Source organism: Pinus tabuliformis, chromosome 5_2 (assembly GCF_031772625.1).
Source record: "Pinus tabuliformis cultivar Carrire ecotype Pingquan chromosome 5_2, CPIR1, whole genome shotgun sequence".
Lineage (NCBI taxonomy): Eukaryota > Viridiplantae > Streptophyta > Pinopsida > Pinales > Pinaceae > Pinus > Pinus tabuliformis.
Genome location: NC_142306.1, coordinates 399,818,028 through 399,838,725, shown reverse-complemented (window position 1 = coordinate 399,838,725; position 20,698 = coordinate 399,818,028).

Here is a 20,698-nt window from a genome sequence, read left to right as displayed (position 1 = left end):
AAGGGTGTCATAGTCATCATTAGGTCATTGGGTCAAAATCATAAAAAAACAATTATTTCATCATCAAAGTCATTGTCTCAAGGAGTAGTGATGGAAAAAGTTTCAATAAAGTTTTCAAAAAGTGTTTTATATTTTCACTATGATGTATTATGATTCATAAAGTTCTAACACTGCATTTTCAAAAGCAAATGTCAAAGTACATGATGGGCCCGCTACACCATCCATGGAGAAAATCGATTTTTCAAAGCAATAAAAGACCAAAGAACCTCTCATTTGCTCATTTCACTTCCAAGAGACTTCTCTCTATCCTCAAGGAGCTCTGGCACCCTTAGAGAAGCATTCTCTTGCCACCAAAGTGTCTCATTTACACCATCCATGGAGAAAATCGATTTTCCAAAGCAATAAAAGACCAAAGAACCTCTCATTTGTCATTTCACTTCCAAGAGATCCTCTCTATCCTCAAGGAGCTCTGGCACCCTTAGAGAAGCATTCTCTTGCCACCAAAGTGTCTCATTTAGCTAGCGCTGCGCTTATCCCAGATTTGTTGCATTTTCCTCAAGGACATCAAAACTCCATTTTAGTCGATTCTACATCAACACACAAGGTTTAAGCTATCATTTACAAGTAAGTGGATGCACTTATCACAGAGTTGCTGCATTTTCCTCAAGGACATCAAAACTCCATTTTAGTCGTTTCTACATCGACGCACAAGGTTTAAGCTATCATCTACAAGTAAGTGGATCATCCCTTAGCTTGCTTGTGCTTCAGTTTGTGCTTGAAAGTTAGTTTTACCTCTTCAAGTTTTTCTTGTTTTCATGGTCTCTATGGTTGCCATATTGAGAAGAACCCTATAAAAATAGCTCACTCACTTCCTACATGTCCCATATATCCCTATAGACACATTCCCACACCCCTATCCCTCATCTACTCCCTTATTCTCAAAACCCTAGCCTAGCCTACATTCCTAGGCTAGGATTGTTTTTCTCTCTTTTGGACCCCTTCCCCTCATCCTTTCCCTGAAATTCCACTTTTCCCTACTCCTTAACATCCCTCCCTATCTCCCCAAAATTTTCCAAGAATTTAGAGACCCCCAAACCCCTTCATCTCCCTCAATTTCAAAAATTGCCTAAATCCCCTGTTTTTCCCTTCACAAAACCCTAATTTCCCCTTCCATTGAGCTAGAGTTAGCTATGGATTCAGAGACCACTGAACAAAGGAGACATAAGGGAGGTTTAATTAGTAGATATGAGCCAATTTCAACACAAGAAATCATGTCATCTCCTTAACTCTTGAAGTCTTTTCAAGATGTTGGTTGCCTTACATTTTCCCAGAAAGTTGAAGAGCTAGGTTTTCATGATAAACTTACCAACATTTTTGCCACTAAACTAAGGAGAGATAAGGTGACCATTGGTGGAGTGGTGTTCATTCTCTCAGTAGAGACCATTGCAACAGGTACATGGATCCCAAACACTGGAGAATTATGGTTTAAGAAGAAAGACCTCGACCTCGAAAACTACAAGATGTATTTGAAACCTCCATACAAAGTTGCTCCAAAACACATCTTTCCTTTCAGACATCTGTTGGACAAGTGTGCCCCTCTCATGAAAATGATCATGAAGTATTTTACATGTGAGGTTAGATTCTCAATATTGTATCAGTATCATGTGAGGCTTTTGATGCATTTCACCGGTGTGAAGTCCCTCAACCTACCTTATTACCTTTACAGACGCATGGTTAAAATGGCAACGAAGGTACATAGGATGGGAGACGAACGTACATAGGTTGGGAGAAGATCATCACACTAGTTTGTTCCATCATGGCTTAGTGAAGATTTTAGTTTGCCATCAGCGATCATAAATTAACTTGTCTTGGGATGGTTTCCTTCAGTCAACATCTTATTTGCACTCTCCAACTCAGTCAAACTAGTCACTCTACTCCTTTGTCTTCTCCAACACAACAAGAGGTAGCTTCCACAAGTAGACCTATCAAAAGAACTCCTAGGGCAGAGGTGACCAAGACCTACACAAGAGGGAAAAAGCTCGTGTTTGCTTTAGACATTGTTGAAAGGGCCAAGCCTATATCATCACAACAACATGAGACACCATTGGATGAAGAAGCACAGATTCATCTTGACACTAATATGACAGATTTTAGAAGTGCATGAAGAGGCAAAACCTTCAAAGTAGATCCTTCAAGATAAAGAGGCTAAGATTAGAGAGTTGAGAGATAAGTTGTCAAAGGCTGAGTTTGTGAATTTCTTCCTTCAACAAGAGAACAAACTACTCAAGGTCAAGCAATTCTTACTTGACAAACCTAAAATAGAGATAGAAAAAGGTGATGCCAAGGGTAAGACAGTCATAAACCTAGAGGAGATTGAGGCCATAGGTTTTCAGCTCAAGCCTAGGAGGCCTAAGACAAGAGGATTGAGGAGGAAAGAAGAGCACATCACTGAGCTATCTTCTCCCATGAAGTAGCCAAGTTTTGCCAAATCTCTTGAGGTAGACTTTGGGGAAAATAAGGCATACTGGTTAGAAAGGATTAATGATCACTTGGAGGAGCTCCTTAAGAAGGCCAACAGGGCCACTAAGCTTCAAAGGCACATGGTGATGCACTATTGCACTAGAAACAAGGTCTCCCAAATCAAAATCAAGCATTTGAAGGACAAGCTAAGGCAAACCCTAAGGAGGCAAAAGGATAAGGACAAACTTGATTTGCTTGCTGAGGCCTCCCTCATAGTTTGACACATCATCCCAAGGGTTCCATGGACCAATTTTCAACAATTTTTGAGAAAGTTTTGACAAATTTTGGTTTTTTGTGACCTTTGGTAGAATTGTGAAGGTCAATTCAACCAAAAGCATAGCACCTTACCGTTGCTGTTTTTCCTCAGGGCTCCAAATGCCTAAAACTCTATATGCTTGGATAGAAATTGTCCTAAGGATCTCAGATATCTATTTTTTGAAGCACGTCAACAAACTGGTTAGGAGAAAAAGCCAAAAAAGAGGTCAAAAAACCACTCTCTGCCACGTTTTCAGACCATGCACTGCGCTTTTGGAGTACTTGTGGGAGAATGAGTTTTTCTTTGTGATGGAAGCTAGATAGTCATAAACCTAGAGGAGATTGAGGCTGCAGGTTTTCAACTCAAGCCTAGGAGGCCTAAGGCAAGAGGATTGTGGAAAGAAGAGCACATCACTAAGCTATCTTCTCCCATGGAGCAACCAAGTTTTGCCAAATCTCTTGAGGCAGACTTTGGGGAAAATAAGGCATACTGGTTAGAAAGGATTAATGATCACTTGGAGGAGCTCCTTAGAAGGCCAAAATTGCCACTAAGCTTCAGAGGCACTTGACCATGCACTATTGCACTAGAAACAAGGTCTCCCAAATCAAAATCAAGCATTTAAAGGACAAGCTAAGGCAAACCCTAAGGAGGCAAAAGAACAAGGAAAAACTTGATTTGCTCGCTGAGGTCTCCCTCATTGTTTGACACATCATACCAGGGTTCCATGGACCAATTTTCAGCAAATTTTGAGGAAGTTTTGACAAATTTTGGTTTTTTGTGACTTTTTGCAGAATTGTGAAGGTCAATTCAGCCAAAAGCGTGTTGTGCTTTTTCCTCAAGGCTCCAAATGCCTAAAACTCTATATGCCTGGATATTTATTGCCCCAAGGATCTTAGATATCTACTTTTTGAAGCATGTCAACAAACTGGTTAGGAGAAAAAGCCAAAAAAGAGGTCAAAAAACCACTTTCTGCCACCTTTTCAGACCAGGCGCTGCGCTTTTGGAGTACTTGTGGGAGAATGAGTTTTTCTCTATGATGGAAGCTCCATTTTGACTGCTTAAGGTGTCTAATGACAACTAGACATCCTAAGCTTTCTAGTGGTATGCTCAGTTTTCAATTTGGAGTAGTGGAAGGCCTTCAAAAGTGAGATGGAAAATGGCGCTGCGCTTTTGTCTAGAGGCGCTGCGCTTTTCACTGAAGGTCACATTTTCGAGTTTCTTCAGTCAAATTTGGTTTTTCATGATGTAAATATTCTTGTTTTGAGTTGACCTGATGTAAGTGAATGTAAATATGTTTATTAATGTCATTTTGATGTAATTATGAAGCTCATTTATGATGGGTAGGTCAGTCAAAGTCTAAATGGAGGGTTTGTTACAACCTCCTTAGTCATTAGGTGTTGGTTGAGATATTCTTGTGATCAGTTCCTATACTGAGGGATTCGACCCCTGAGAGCGGGGAAGTTGTTTTTTGGTCTATATGTATCTAGTTTTTAGTCAAACAAAAGGTTGGACATCAGAGAGTGGGAATCTTGTAGCTTGTGTCTCATCACACTTTTATAGGAAATCAAAGGCTAGTTGCAACTATTATCTAGGAATTCTTGTGGTATGAGTTTGTGATAATGTTTTTCTTCTTTTAATAGCTTATATTAATGATAAATGCATATCCTTTCCATATCTATGCTCTCTAGTGATTTTCCTAAGAGGTATTAAACAAATTTCCTAAGAGGTATTAAACAAAATTCTTATGATTAAGCTCTGTTTTATTAGGAAATTATATTTGTGTACTTAGTCTCTGATAGATGAATTCATGGTTCACATGCTCATCTTGATTTTATTATCTTTTCAATCCTACACTACATCGACCAACTCTTAAAATATCACAAAGGCATACCTACCTTGCTCCTTTATAACTCTTGCAATCAAACCCTTGAGACTTGACCTAGTTCCTTGATTTTGATTCCTGATCCAACAAAACCCTAAAATATTCAAACCCTAGAGCCGAAATAGACCTAGCCTAACATCTTTTCCCACTCTATTCATCATTGGTTGTGAGCTCATAGAGAGAGCCCTATCTCGTTTGGCAGGGCTAGCTGCTAAACCCTAAGTGGTATGAGGTTATCTATGTCGATCTCCTTTCTCAGCCTTGGGATATTGTGGAGGATAACATTTTGGTGCCGTTGCCGGGGAAATGAGTGATATATCTTCCCTGGGATTAGTTCTGCAAGGGCATTCAAGATTGGTCTTGTGGGTCATAGGTTCCAATACTTGAAGAAGGCTAATCCAAATCACATCAAGTTAAGGTGCAAAATTTTGGCTCCCAAAAGACACACGAGGTCAAACCCTAACCCAAATCCACCTCTTGTTGTTGATGATCCGAAGAAGCTGCTAAGGAAACTCAAATCTCCTCCTCCTGAAAGTGGAGCTCGTAAATTGGTAAGAACTACTTCTTTGCTTGATCAATTGCTTACTATTAAAGATCTTTCTTTTAATATCAAATTTGAGCTATCTCTTTTCCCATCAAAGTCTGATTCTTTCCTTTAATAAGTAATATTCGGCCCTATCAAGATTGAGTCTTACTTTCTTCTTTTAGATCTCTGTTTTCTAAATCTGATCATGAGCTTTGGTCAAACTTTAACAAGCTCCAAAGTCTAGCTGACCAACTTCAGATCACCACCGAAAAGGCCTACATTCAATATCAACTTGAGAATCTGTCTGCTGCTACTTCCTCTGCCATACCTCCAAATACATCAGCCACATCATCTGTCATTGTTAATCCACCACCACCACCTCCATTGATATCATCATCCCCATTGACACAACCAATTATAGTTCCTGTACAACCTTCTCCAGTAGTTATGGCAAGTTTTGCCCCTATAATACTACCTGCTCAGCTTGCTGCTCTACCTCAAAACTATGGCCAAAGACTTCCTCTTTTTGATGGAACTTCAGAGATCACAGCTCAACAGCATGTTGACAAATTGGTGGATTTTATCGATCTTGAAGAGGTTGATGATGAGGATGCTAAAATGAGAATCATAGCACAAAGATTTTCCATAGAGGTCAAAAAGTGGTTTCGTGGTTTGACAACTGCTTCCATCACCAGCTCTCGACAGCTGACAAACTTGTTTTTAGCCCGATGGGAAGAAAAGAAGAATCCATTACAGATTTTGGCTAAATACAACTCCATGAAGAGACAACCAAATGAAACAATGCAGGAGTTCACAACTAGATTCAATAAGGTGTACAATTCTATCCCTGATGACATGAAACCCCCCCCTGACTTAGCACTCCTCCACTATCCTGATGCCTTTGATCTGAACATGGCTTATCAGCTTAGGGAGAGAAGCCTTGCCACCTTAGAAGACATGCAGAAAAATGCAGTGAGTGTTGAAGCTAATTTATTGATTAAGAAATCCAAAATGAAGTTGGAGAAGAAAGTTACCATAAAGGAGGAATCCTCCTCTTCTTCTGATGGTAAACTCAACACTCTTATAAAAACCATGGAAATAATGATGGACAGAATGACCATTGCAGACTGATAGGTGAAGCCTTCAATAAGGAATCCAAATTATAGGGGTCAACAACAGTCACAATTAAAAAATAAGCAGAAAGAGAAGAAGAATCAAGATCCTCAGGGACAACAACAAATTAGAACTCTGTTTCAAGAAAATTACACTCAAGGCCCGGAAGAAGAAGAAGAAGAGATTGCTGAAGCAAACCATTTCTTTGAGCAGGATCATCACGATCATCTACCTATTTTTCTAACTGAGGAAGATCAATTCTCTCAGGATTCTTTTGCACCAAGTGATCAACAACTTGTCCTCTCAAATGATGATGTATTGGCAGTGTAGACCAAAGAATATCAAAGGGGCTATCAGAATGCTCTTAGCCATGTGCAAAGGCAATACAATTTGAGGAACATAAATGTGCCTGTTACATTGAATCAAAAGAGGAAAACTGCTTAGAGAGATGCCCAAGGCAAAGAAACAACCCCTGCCAATCAAAACAAAGCATTAGGGGATTTTTGAGGTCTAAAATGGGCCTCCTAAGGAAATTATGAAATAATAGTGGAAATAATAAAATAATATTAGATGACATCATCAAATTTTAGAGGGAAAAAAGGAAAATCTATTTTTTCAATCTACTGTGGATAGATGGGAGGATGAAAAAATTAGAAGAAGAAAGGATTTTCTGGTTGGACGCATGAAATTGGCTAAACATTTTCTCCGAACAAATATAGAACCAAAATGGATGGTCTTATGCCTATTACCAGTTCTTCCTCCCGAACCGAGGCCAATCGTTCAATTAGGTGAAGGTGGACTTATTACCTCGTCAGATCTAAATGAACTTTATCGAAGAGTTATCAATCGGAATAATACTCTTACAAATTTATTAGCAAGAAGTGGATCTGAGTCATTTGTTATTTATCAAACAAAATTGATCCAGGAAGCCGTAGATGCACTTCTCGATAATGGTATCTGCAGACAACCAATGAGAGACAGTCATAATAGGCCTTATAAATCGCCTCTTCTTCCCTCATGAAAATTGAATCGTTCCATTCAATCAATTAATTTGTGCCTCCTCCTTTTTGTTCTATCGAATAAATTCCCTTCTGTTTAGGTCGTCAGTTCAGCATTGGAACTAAAATTGGATGGGAGATTGGGACTATTTTTCAGTAAATAGATCAAATTATTCCATTGATATGAATGTTATATATCGGATCAATCTCCAACTATGCCTTTGAATCCATCTCATCTTGACACAGCGGTGGAAAGAATACCCAGTTAGTTGTGCTTAGACTTCAAACAGTTCAGCTTTAACCATTCTAGTGGTCCTCCCTCATTGGTTGTTATAAACTAAGAGTTCATTTCCCAATCAATTACGAAATGCTATAGTTCTTCGCTATTCCCCATTCGGAAGTAATTCGTTGAGATTATGCACTTTTCTATCTCCAAAGTGCAGCTGGTTGGGCCCAGCCATATTATTCGAATATACAACTCGCACACACTCCCTTTCCAAAATAGATCAGTACACTAAGCACCACACTTGAATTTATTATATTTGTTTCTAAAATATTGGTATTTGATCCGAAACCCCCAGCGGAAGGCCAATAACTCAAGGAAATGAAAGGATCAATTACATTTTTCATACGCTCTCCCCTCATAGATAAGGATATGTTCTACAGAATTTTGTTATTTTCTTATTTGATCCTATCTAGTTCTGGATAATAATATTTGGGATACTTAACTTAGTCCCAGGTCTTTTATAAGGATAAAAAGAATTTGCTTGCCCTATCCACTCCCTTCCCTGCCGCACGCGTCATGAATCTTTCCGACCGAAGTATAGTTATAGGAAGAATAATTCATTTGCTAATTATTCAGATCAGCCTCTCCTGCAGTTTAACAAGTAAATTATTGGAGAAATACTAATGTAATGACGAGGTGTAGGGATCTTTTTTTTCAGGATTAAACAAAGGGATTCGCAAATAGAAGCGTTAGGGCCACAACTAGTCCATAAATAGTTAAAGCTTCCATAAAAGCTAAACTTAGCAGTAAGGTACCTCGTATTTTACCTTCTGCTTCTGGTTGTCTCGCAATACCTTCTACAGCTTGGCCCGCAGCAGTGCCCTGGCCAACGCCAGGTCCAATGGAAGCAAGCCCTACAGATAATCCAGCAGCAATAACGGAAGCAGCAGAAATTAAGGGATCCATGGTAATCTCCTCTTACTAAGGTTGGGAAATAGTTGATAATACGACAGTTTCATCTATTGAGTGTTCACCAATGGTAAAATTATGGAACGATTTCTTCCGAACAACTAAGAACAAAAATATTTATTGATGATATCAAAGTGATAATATCAACGAATAGGGTATCCCTTATGCAAATATTTCATCATAAAAGGATTTATTCTTCATAATATTCAAAATAAAGATTCCATTTTATTGGGCATATGAATTCTTATAACGGAGAGAGAATAGACTGCGTAAGAGCCTATAAGTCATTATATATCACATCTATAGATGTGATATTAATCCATATAATCTATAAGGCTTATAATCAATATAAATGGATTAATATATGAAACGAACTATATACAAAGTAAACACGTTCGAAAAAATCCTCCCCTTAATGGGAACAAAAATTTAATCGTTCTACGCTGGTACATTCTTTACTCAAACAACTCCGATTAGTGAACCTGTTCGATCCTATTATCATATTTCTATACAAATGGACCAATCGGATCCACTCTATCTGGAGATCTAATGGACAGAAGTAGTTAACTAATCTTAAATCTTGTTACCAAGCTCTTTTTACTAAGAAATCTGATTTGCTTCTACCATACATATCAAGTCATGCGTTGGTACGATACTTAGAAAATATTCTGTCTGATTGGACAGTGATTTAATGATGACCCTCCATGGATTCACCTATATAAGCTGCAGCTAGAGTTGCAAAGATCAGAGCTTGAATACCGCTCGTAAATAATCCCAGGAACATTACAGGTATAGGAACTATTAAAGGTACCGGAGAAACAAGAACAGCAACTACCAATTCGTCAGCTAATATATTTCCAAAAAGTCGAAAACTAAGTGATAAAGGTTTTGTAAAATCTTCTAAGATGTTAATTGGTAAAAGTATTGGGGTTGGTTGAATATATTTACCAAAATAACCTAACCCCTTCTTTGTAAGACCTGCATAGAAATATGCTACTGACGTAAGTAAAGCTAGAGCAACCGTAGTATTAATATCATTTGTAGGTGCGGCTAACTCCCCCTGAGGTAATTTTAGAATTCCCCAAGGAAGAAGAGCACCTGACCAGTTAGAAACAAAGATAAATAGAAACATAGTTCCAATAAAGGGAACCCAGGGACCATATTCTTCCTCCCCAATCTGAGTTCTGGTCAAGTCCCGAAAAAATTCGAGAATATATTCAACAAAATTTTGACCACCGGTAGGAATGGTTTGTGGATCTCGAACAGCTATGGTAGCTGAACCTAATAAGACAACAATTACAACCCAAGAAGTTAGAAGTACCTGTCCATGAACTTGAAACCCCCCTATTTGCCAATAAAAATGTTGACCCACCTCCACACCGGATATCTCATAGATATGATTCAGTGTGCTAATAGGAGATCGTACGATATCCATATCCATATTACCCCCTTGTAAAGATGAACTTAAAGAATAAAATAAATCATTTTTGTCAAATGAGAGATTCCTCAATTATTTCACTCTCATCAGAATTTTTGATGTCACGAGATAATAAAAAGGGTATTCTATTAAGAATATTTTTCAATTTGGAGCAGCCAACCAAATCAATAAATGAAATTCCCTCTTACGAGATCTTGGATGGAATAGCAGCCAACTCAGTAAATCCTCAGGTCCTCCCCCCCCTTTTTTATTTATTTTTTTTATTACTTTCTATTAGCCCTTCATATAGCTATAATGACCTTAATGCCCTTCCTTCGCAAATTGCTGACGTTAATCTGTTCAGGATCAATTGGATTGAAGCTATACCATCATCATTGGCTGGAATTGGGATATCCACGAGATCTGGATCACAATCTGTATCAACCAAGCAAATTGTCGGAATACCCAAAGTTCTACATTCCCCAAGAGCAATGGATTCTTCTCGTTGATTGGTAATTATAGCAATATCGGGTAAGCTTGTCATATATCTAATCCCACCTAGATATTTCTGCAATTGGTCTAATTGTCTCTTGAGCATAGCTGCTTCTTTTTTTGGAAGTTGATTGAATCGTCCCGTATCTTGTTCTTTTTTTAAATCCTTGGTATTTTCAACTTATCTCCTTATGGGTTTACTCAAATTTCGAGCAGAAACACTCGTTGGATGCATAATTTGATTCCTCATCCAAGGAGTACCCATGTTGCATACTTTCGATGGACCCAACTACATGAAAATTGAGAAATACATGAAAAATGTGATTGTAATCACGTTTTTCATGTATTTCTCATTTTGTTTTGTGTAGCAGGGTCCATCGAAAGTATGCAACATGGGTACTCCTTGGATGAGAAATCAAATTATGCATCCAACGAGTGTTTTCGCTAGAAATTTGAGTAAACCCATAGGGAGATAAGTTTAAAATACGAGTTGAAAAAGTAGCTTTATTATTTTATTATTTTTTAATCTTTTTATTTTTTTACTCCAAAAATGGTGAATCATCCCCCATGGTTAACATCATCATCTTTAATCCTATTGGTTCTTATAAAGTTTACTTTGGTTGTACATTTTTCTTAGGAGGACCATTTTAGACCTCAAAAGTCCCCTAATGAAAAGGAAATTGTTGTTTTACGCTGGGACAAGACCAATGAAGCCTTTAACAACGATGCAAGGAAGGATACAGAGACTCAAAGTGAAGGTCTGAGAAAGGAGTCTTCTACCAAAGTACAACCTGAAAAGGAGGACACCACTTCAAAAGAGGTAGAGAATCAATCTAACTTGTTTAGTCTAGAGAATGAAATTTCTAAGTTGAAAGTTTCTATCCCTCTAACTGAACTAGTAAAAAATGATAAATATAAGTTTCAGATTGCTAAGATGTTAAAGGTAGATCATATGTTAGATACGGTTTATGTCACCGATGATCACCCTGGAATTCTGTTTGGTCTAGCTATAGATGGGAGTATAGAAGATAGTGAAGTCCCACCATTCTATCTTATTATGAAAATCCATGATTTTATCCTTCATAACGCCATGTTAGATTTTGGGGCCTCACACAACCTCATGCCTAAAGCCATTATGGAAAAACTGGGATATTGTGGAGGATAACAGAACCCATTTGAGAGGTTCCATCTAGGTAACCTTCTATTACAGGAATGGGAGTTAGAGGAGGGGGTCTAGAGCTTTTTATTCTAAAGAGGTTGGGTAGAAATTCTAAATAGCCTTTTATTACAGGAGTGAGAGTTAGAGGAGGGGGTCTAGAGCTTTATATTCGAAAGAGGTTTGGTAGAAATTCATAAGGGTTCTAGACTTTTGATATCATCATCTAATCCCCAAGTCCCAATTATCATATTAATAGAAGTTTTTTTGATTAACTTTATGGACTTACCTAGAAGTGTCGAATAGTGTTTTTGTTGAGTTTTTCCATAATTTTCTCTTTGGGTTCCCTTGCGTATTGGGTTTGGAAAGCAACTACTTGAGGCACCTCGTATGGACATTCAATGATCCCATTACCTATAGAACCTCCATTGGTTTAATGAATACTTTTCCTTTTGAATTTTTCTACAGTTATGTGCATTGCACAACTTAAATTTGTAATTCTAACTAATCATTATTAGATTTAAGACAAAATTCCTTAAAAAATATACATAAAAAATATGAAAGTGTTGAGTAGTGTTTTTTGTTGAATTATTCCATCATTTGATCCTTGGGTTCCCTTCTGTATTGGGATTGAAAAGAAAATTCTTGAGGTGCCTCTTATGGACCTTCAATGACCCCATTACCTAGAGAACCTCCATTGGTTTAATGAACTCTCACCCTTAATTCATCTTCCCCATCACCTCAATTTTTTCTTTTGAACATAGATTTTTCGAGAGATTACATGTGTTCTTAGCTATCAAATGTCAATATCTATGGAACTTATGACACCTAAAGATACCTCTATTGTCTAATTTCACTAGAGAATATTTTGAACCTTTATTGAATTTCCATATTCGTGATGATATCCAGATTTGTGGACCTTATATCAAACTCTATATACCATTTTTGCGGGGAAAGTGGTTGCGCATCTCACTTACATCTTTGGTGTCGCATATTTGTAACATATTCATTTCAAAAGATTTAGTCCATCCAATTGCTAACCAAAATTAAAGCTTGAGAAGTGTATTCAATTATGGGTCAAAAGTTATGAACAATAGTTCTTTTGTTTGCCCATGAAATGGCAATGTTCATGCTTACCATTTCTAGTATCTCATTTACTTGTTTTCCCTAGAAAAAGGTTGATCGGAGCTCGTGTTGCGGATACTTAGGTTTTCTCACATTTTGCAACCCTAAATTATCTGAAGCCAGGGTTGACGAGCCACTCATATGTTGGTATTCCAACATACCACTAATGAAACTACTCTTGAAACTTGTCATACTTTAATCTAATAAATTGTAAAAGGGATTTTAGGATTAATGCAACTTGTTTTTATTAAAGGCAGTGGCAAAGATATCATTCAAATGTTAAACATTTCTACTTACTAGTCCTATGGTTTAAAGCCCAAAAATTATCTAGATTTGAGCCAACAAGCTTCTATGAAGAGATATAATTTTTGTATTTAATAATTTTAGGAGATACTCTACCTTCACCTTATTTATTAGGTTGACATCTCGTGTATGGGGATTTGGAAGCTCCCATGTCATTTCTCTTATACTGGAAAGAATGTCTTATTTTTGTGGTATTGACCCACCATGAAAGTCCTTTATGGATTTGACATGCCTTTAAGTAGATTTTTGAGCTAGCCCTCTAGATCCTCTATGTCATCCAACACATGCCCCTCCATTATCTGCATACTTGGACTACCCTCTCCTCTTATATCTTGTGCATCATCATAAAATAACTTGTAGAAATCCTATGGATGCATTGTGTAAATCCTAATCTCATCCTTCCATATGATCTGATTTCTCCTAATATTTTAATTATAACCATTGACTTTGAGATCTTATAATAAATAACTACAAAAATATTTGATATTTTGAAACTATGCGCTCACTTGAAGATTCAAGAAATCTCAAAATTATCCACTTATATAATAGTTTTTATTTTTTCAAAAGATGGATATGCAAATTGAAACTTATTCTATTTTAAAGCTATTTCATTTTCAGGTATTCAATATTAGTCATTTAAGAGTATTTATTTAAAACTAATATGAAAAATCTTCATGGAGGTGTCATTTATGGTGGGTTCACATATACCATATAGACTTAAACTTCAGTTTTTCTTTTGTTTTGTTTTTTCATGAGAAATGAAGAATATACATGTTTTACGGTCCTCGAGGAAAACGGCAAGGTTCCAATCTATTACAACAAAGCTTTACTTGTGTAGAGAATAACAATCATTCCTCCAAACCACACAAGATAAACCCAGTTGACAATAAGTTTTTGTTTATCAAGTACGCTGATATTTTTGTTTGAAGGTGTTGAAGAGATATAGTGTAGCGTTTTTGTTCCAAGGGATTTCTTGAGGTTTGAAGATATTGAAAACATAGGCTCATTGTTTTATTGCATTTGGTTTTTGGCTTTTGATACTTTGTAGCTCTTCATTTATAGGTTAAGATTTTCAAAATGTTGTCACTTGCTACATATTTTTACAAGCATAGCACCATTTAAGTAGATGGTGAGGTGCTTCTCATATTGATTGAATGCAAGGTTGAATAAATGCCTTTCTTACATGGTGAAATCTTGAATGCGTCACCTTTTGTGAAATTTATATGTAGAGCGAAGTAGCCTAAAATGTATTTTGTAAGCCTCACATTTCATTTTGTGTGTGTTTTGGATTAAAACATAGATATCTATTTTTCGGGGCTTTATTGATTAGAGCTTATATCCTAGATATTGTATGTTGCTATATGGATATAATATGCCATAGGAGATGGGGCTCAATGACTAAAGGTATTGTTCGTGATTTGAAATGATTTGGTAAGAGGCGTTTGAATAAATGCCTTTCTTACATGGTGAAATCTTGAATGGGTCACCTTTTTTGAAATTTATATGTAGAGCGAAGTAGCCTAAAATGTATTTTTTAAGCCTCACATTTCATTTTTTGTGTGTTTTGGATTAAAACATAGATATCTATTTTTCGTGATTTTATCGATTAGAGCTTATCTCCTAGATATTGTATGTTGCTCTATGGATATAATATGCCATAGGAGATAGGGCTTAATGACTAAAGGTATTGTTAGTGATTTGAAATGCCTTTGGTAAGAGGCATCTCAATTTGTGTGCAAATAGTCTTCTTTTGGCCTAAGAAGATGTGCCAGAGTATATTGATAGAAACTTTGTGAAAGTTATCATTTCTTAAAGTATCCATGAGTTGCCATATAGGTTGTCTCGCAAAGATGTTTTGTTACCTTGTTTTATTGAGACGGTCCAATACATATATGTAAGCTTTATATTCAATATTTAATTTTGTTAATGCATAATGATTAATTAATGTTGTATATATGTTAAAAATGTGTGTATAAAATTATGTACAAATTTTAGTATATAGGTTGTCTCCCAAAGATGTTTTATTGACTTCTTCTATTGAGATGGTCCAATATAGATATGTAAGCTTTATATTAAATGTTAAATTTTGTTAATGCATAATGATTAATTATCGTTGTATATATGTTCAAAATGTGTGCATAAATTATAAAGAAAATTTAGTTGAGAATGTTGTTGCATTACAATGTAAGGTTATACACATATGCTATGCAATCTAAATTCATAGCTTTGTATTATTGTTAAAAAACAAAAACTTGTTATGAAACCAACTCAAGAAAAGATAGAAAAGATAGATCAACACCTTAGGATTCAGCCTCTTCGAGGGGGCAACCTCCTTTACATTACATAAATGAACAATTATTGGATGATACAAATGACAAAACCTCCTTTCTATATATATGAGTCTAAGGAGTCACAATATAATCCAGCCGACCTAACAATAATAATATAAAGCCACAAAAATAACAATAGATGGATTCTATGGGGCACAGAAATAACAATATGGGGGTAATAGGGGCACAACAATATAAATAAGGGGTATAACTACAATAGTAATGGGGTAATCACTAGTATTATGGGGACCCAACATGCCCCTCTCCTTCAAAAAAGTGTTGTCCTCAACGCTTGAGTAGTTCTGGATACTTCTGCATAAAATTCTCATCCTCCCATGTGGAATCTTCAGCGGATAAGTTCTTCCACTTGATAAGATACTCTGAAATTGATCGATTTCGTAGCTGTCGAGTTCTTGTTTCTGTGACTGCTTCCGGTTCCAATATAATTTTTCCTTCCTCATCAAGTTCTAGCAATATTGTTTGAATTGGGAGCTTGTCACCTATAACCTTCTTTAAACATGAAACATGGAAGATTGGGTGCAATCGAGAAGCTGCAAGAAGCTCCAATTTGTATGCCATAGTACCAATCTTTTGCAACACCTTGTACGGACCATAATACTTTGGTGATAATTTATTATCCTTCTTAGCTTGCTTTAGGGACATTTGCTTATATGGTTGTAGCCGTAGGAATACCCAATCACCTACATCAAAACTTCTTTCACTGCGATGTTGATCTGCCTGTTGTTTCATTCTATTTTGTGCCAACACGAGGTTATCCTTTAAGAGTTGGAGGACTTGTTGTTGATGTTTGATGTGATGTTCCACTGCCTGAACCTTAGAATTTTCTCTTAAATATGATGTGATTGATGGTGGTTGGTACCCATAAAGTGCCATAAATGGGGTCATTTTTGTTGCTGTATGGAAGGAAGTGTTATACCACCATTCAACTAGACGCAACCATTTGACACATTGTGTTTGTTTATCAGATACAAAGCAACAAAGATATCCTTCCAAACATTTTCGTCGTGATTCCCCCATTACTATTTTCGTCGTATCCCTTATTTTTATTGTGGTGCCCCTATTGTCCCCATATTGTTATTATTGTGCCCCATAGAATCCCACTATTATTATTTTTGTGCCTTTATATTATTATTGTTAGGTCGGTTGGATTATATTGTGACTCCTTAGACTCCTATATATAGAAAGGAGGTTTTGTCATTTGTATCATCCAAGAATTGTTCATTTATGTAATGTAAAGGAGGTTTCCCCCTCGAAGAGGCTGAATTCTAAGGCATTGATCTATCTTTTCTTGAGCTGGTTTCATAACATTTGGTATCAGAGCTTTGGATTCTAGGGTTTCGCTGCTCCAAACAGGTCATCGTGGCATTTTCGCTATAACTTTTTTTCTGTGACGTTTCAGAAGTCGCAAAAAAAACCCATTTGAGAAGAATTGACGCTGAACCTTGGGTCTGAATTTCAGAGCTGTTCACGCGATATTTTCGGAGATATGATCTGAGGAAGTTGGCCTTTTTGCAGACTCCTAAATTACATTCAAAACAGGTGACCTGGGGAAAATCGTCATAACTCTCTCTCTGAGAATCGGATTGAAATTTCGTAAAAATGTACAGAAAGAGGACGGACTGTAGTTTCTTGTGTGTGTGTTTCAGATTCAAAGGTTGAAACAGTGACTCGTGGCACGTCGTACAAGTTCGCTCTACTGAACCAGTCTAAAAGCAAGTCACTGTGGGAGATTTCACGTAACTCTTCCTTGGAGAATTCAACTTGGCTCTGATACCAAATGTTATGAAACCAGCTCAAGAAAAGATAGAAAATATAGATCAATGCCTTAGAATTCAGCCTCTTCGAGGGGGAAACCTCCTTTACATTACATAAATGAACAATTCTTGGATGATACAAATGACAAAACCTCCTTTCTATATATAGGAGTCTAAGGAGTCACAATATAATCCAGCCGACCTAACAATAATAATATAAAGCCACAAAAATAACAATAGAGGGATTCTATGGGGCACAGAAATAACAATATGGGGGTAATAGGGGCACAACAATATAAATAAGGGGTATAACTACAATAGTAATGGGGTAATCACTAGTATTATAGGGACCCAACAAAACTAGAGAAATTTACATCATAAAAAGCTATAGAAAATCTAAAGAACAAGGAACACATAGAGATTGTTGGCACACTTTTCCTGTTATATTGGTTATAGTCAAAATATGCCAAAAGAAAATATTTATTGATGTCCATGTTAGCACCTTGTAATTCCTCCAAGCTGAAAAAAGGATCACAGGGGTAACCACAAACCACTTGCAGAATTGGAACCTAGCCTTTCCAACTCCAGAGATGGCTCTCTCTATAAGTTTTTTTAGTCAATTAAATAACTGAGTGTTTTAGATTTTTAGGCTAGTTCTTAAGGACAAAGAAATGAATTTGTTTTGAAGGTTTGATGGTAGGTGTGAGTTGAAATTCATTGGACATGGAGTCATTCAGGGTAGAGATTAATGAATCATGCAAACACTTGGTTGATTTAGTTAACTTTTAGAGGAAAGGTAGAAAATATCCCTTATGCTGATAGAAAGGTCATTGTAGATAATGGATTGAAGAAAGGACATAAATGCTTCAAACTTAGGGCATCTAACCAGGATGAATCCTAAGTAAATCTTAAGAAAACAATATAAGAAATAATCAAATACATAATCAAAGCATCAAATTCTCGATGAGTTCTGATACATATACATTGATTATGTTGCATATAAAGGAAGGAAATATTGAGATCAAACTGATATGGAAGATGAAACATACGTTGGGAAAAGAAACATACATAAAGAACACAATCACATGAATCTCTGAAAACCAAGATCAATTACTTCTGACTTGCATAAGCTTCATTAATCTCAAAACATATTTACAATTTGTAGACCATGAACTGTCTCTCACACACTAACCCACATGAACCCCTTCTTCATAGTTATTGTGGCTTTAAATACATTTTTTACATAATAGGCTCATTGACTAGATACATTGCATGTCTTATCCACTAGGTGGATCGAATCAACTGACTTTAATAACATGTTGTTTTTTTGAACCAAAAAGACTAAACAAATCTAACCATAAAACATTTTATCTTATCCACCTAATGGATTTATCCATTCAATTCCAATGTTATCCGTATCCTTGATCATGACAACATAGTTTAGATCCAAAATAAAAATAGAAACAACAAAGAACTTAAGTTGCACAATGGTTGTGCAACAGAATTTTGAATCTGTGGTTGCACCATGTCTTCCCGCTCCAAACCAAACAAAATAGTGACAACCAATCATCTAAGGTTCTGTGATATACCATCAACATCCAAAACTGCAAGAATGTATGCATAATTCTCCTCATTCACAAACCGAATTCCAAAAATTGCAGAATTCTGTCAGCAGAAATTGCGAAAATAGGCCTCGAAGAAACACCTGTAGCTCCCAAATGGTAGAACCCGTGTAAAAACTGAAGGAGGTTATTTTAGATGAAATTTTCCTGTATATTAACCTCTCTCAGTTTATTCAAATTCATACCAACGGTTCATAAAAGGATATTCAAAATAATGCCTAAAACAGGAAAATACATAGTCTGAAAAATAGACCTTGAAGATGCATTCAAAACTCCAAATTTATGACACCTGTGCAAAAAATGGAAGAGGTTATTGTGATTTGGTCTATTCTTGAGAAAAATGTCTTTCCGTTTTTTGAAATTTGGCTCCTTTTGGTCGAAATCATCGTTTCAAACTAATGGCTAAAACAAAGTATTTGTGTAGCACTTTGTAGCGAAAACAGGGGTTGCACAACAATTTAGAAACAATGGTCTAATCACGACTCTAACCCTGATTTCAACTCATTTACAAACATTAGGATTTGATTGTTAAGACCCTACCTCCGGATTAGCATAAAAGTGAGAATCAAGTCGTATCAAGGTTGTGTGGCTTTGGAAGGATGCTGCGCAGCGACTACGTAGCGCTGTGTGTAGCGATGACTCTGTGATGGTTGTACTTTATTCTCGATCACTCGCTTAGCTGCAAATAAATCTTCATTCTTCAACCATGAAAATTAACCAGTTCTAACTTGGCTGTGCTTTATTCTCGATCATTGGCTTAGCTTCAAATCAAACTTCATGCTTTAACCATGAAAATTAACTAGTTTGAACTCAGCAATGCAGACAACTGTGTGAAGGGCATGGTGGTTTGTCCATTGCATTTGAAATTGTTACTATTTTTTCCTGTTGTGTGATGTCATACAATGCCTCCTTTTCAAAACATGATATTTTGGGCATTATAATCACTAGAAGATTTGGTTTAGCATAAAATTTGGAGTCGTGGGAGGATTATATGAGTAATGTCATTTCTAATGAGCAATCATAGCTTTTGAAGGTGGAAATGGAAAGGGACTTGTGATAATTATATGATTTATGAGTGAAGAATGATTAGATGTATAGGGGAGTAGGGTATGGGATTTAAAACATAGGGAATGTAGAATATAGGTTATAATGTTTAGGAAAAAATAATAGACTAGGGGGAGAAAAGAAAGGTGGAATTTCAACTGCTATCTTGCTTTGAGAAATGATATTTTCAAGTGTCACTGTCTCATGTAAATCTCATTATAGACCCACTATTGACACATAACCCATGACTCAATATTTTGACAATGTTTCCCAATAACTCAAGACAACTTCATGCTTTCGACCGAACCTCTTGATGACCACACCCATGGCGATGTTTTGGATAGTGACATTTAAACTTATGACAACAACCATGACATTAAGTTCAATTTTATTCAAACTGACCATTAAGTAATTTAAAGACATTTGAGAAATGCAAACTTATTGACCCTAACAGTCCACAGCTATAGCATTTCAACATTTTTGCACATACAAAGCCCTAAGAAGACATCTAAAATTGTTATCGACTTATAAAACAAAATATTAATGAAAAGCATAATTGTTGTTGGATTATTCCTATCCAATGTAGAGTCTTGGTTACCTAGGTCTAGTGATGAAAAATATCTTCCTCGTATTCATTTTGAATTGAATGCACTAGCATCCTAGGGTTGGAGGCAAAAGAATGATATCCACCATTGAGTGTTCTAACCAAACTTAGTGCCCTACCTAAAAAACACTGTTTTGTTTCTTATGCTAGACTAGAGTGTTCAAAACAGTGCATTTTGAGAGTTGCATTAATGTTCCATCTCATGGGCTTTAGAAGTCACTTTAAATGGATAAGTTTTATTTCTTTTGATGGATTCCTTTGACCTTTGAATAATTTTGAATAATTCTTGAGTTTCTAGGTAATCCATGATAACTTCACATAGAGGACTAGACTATGATTT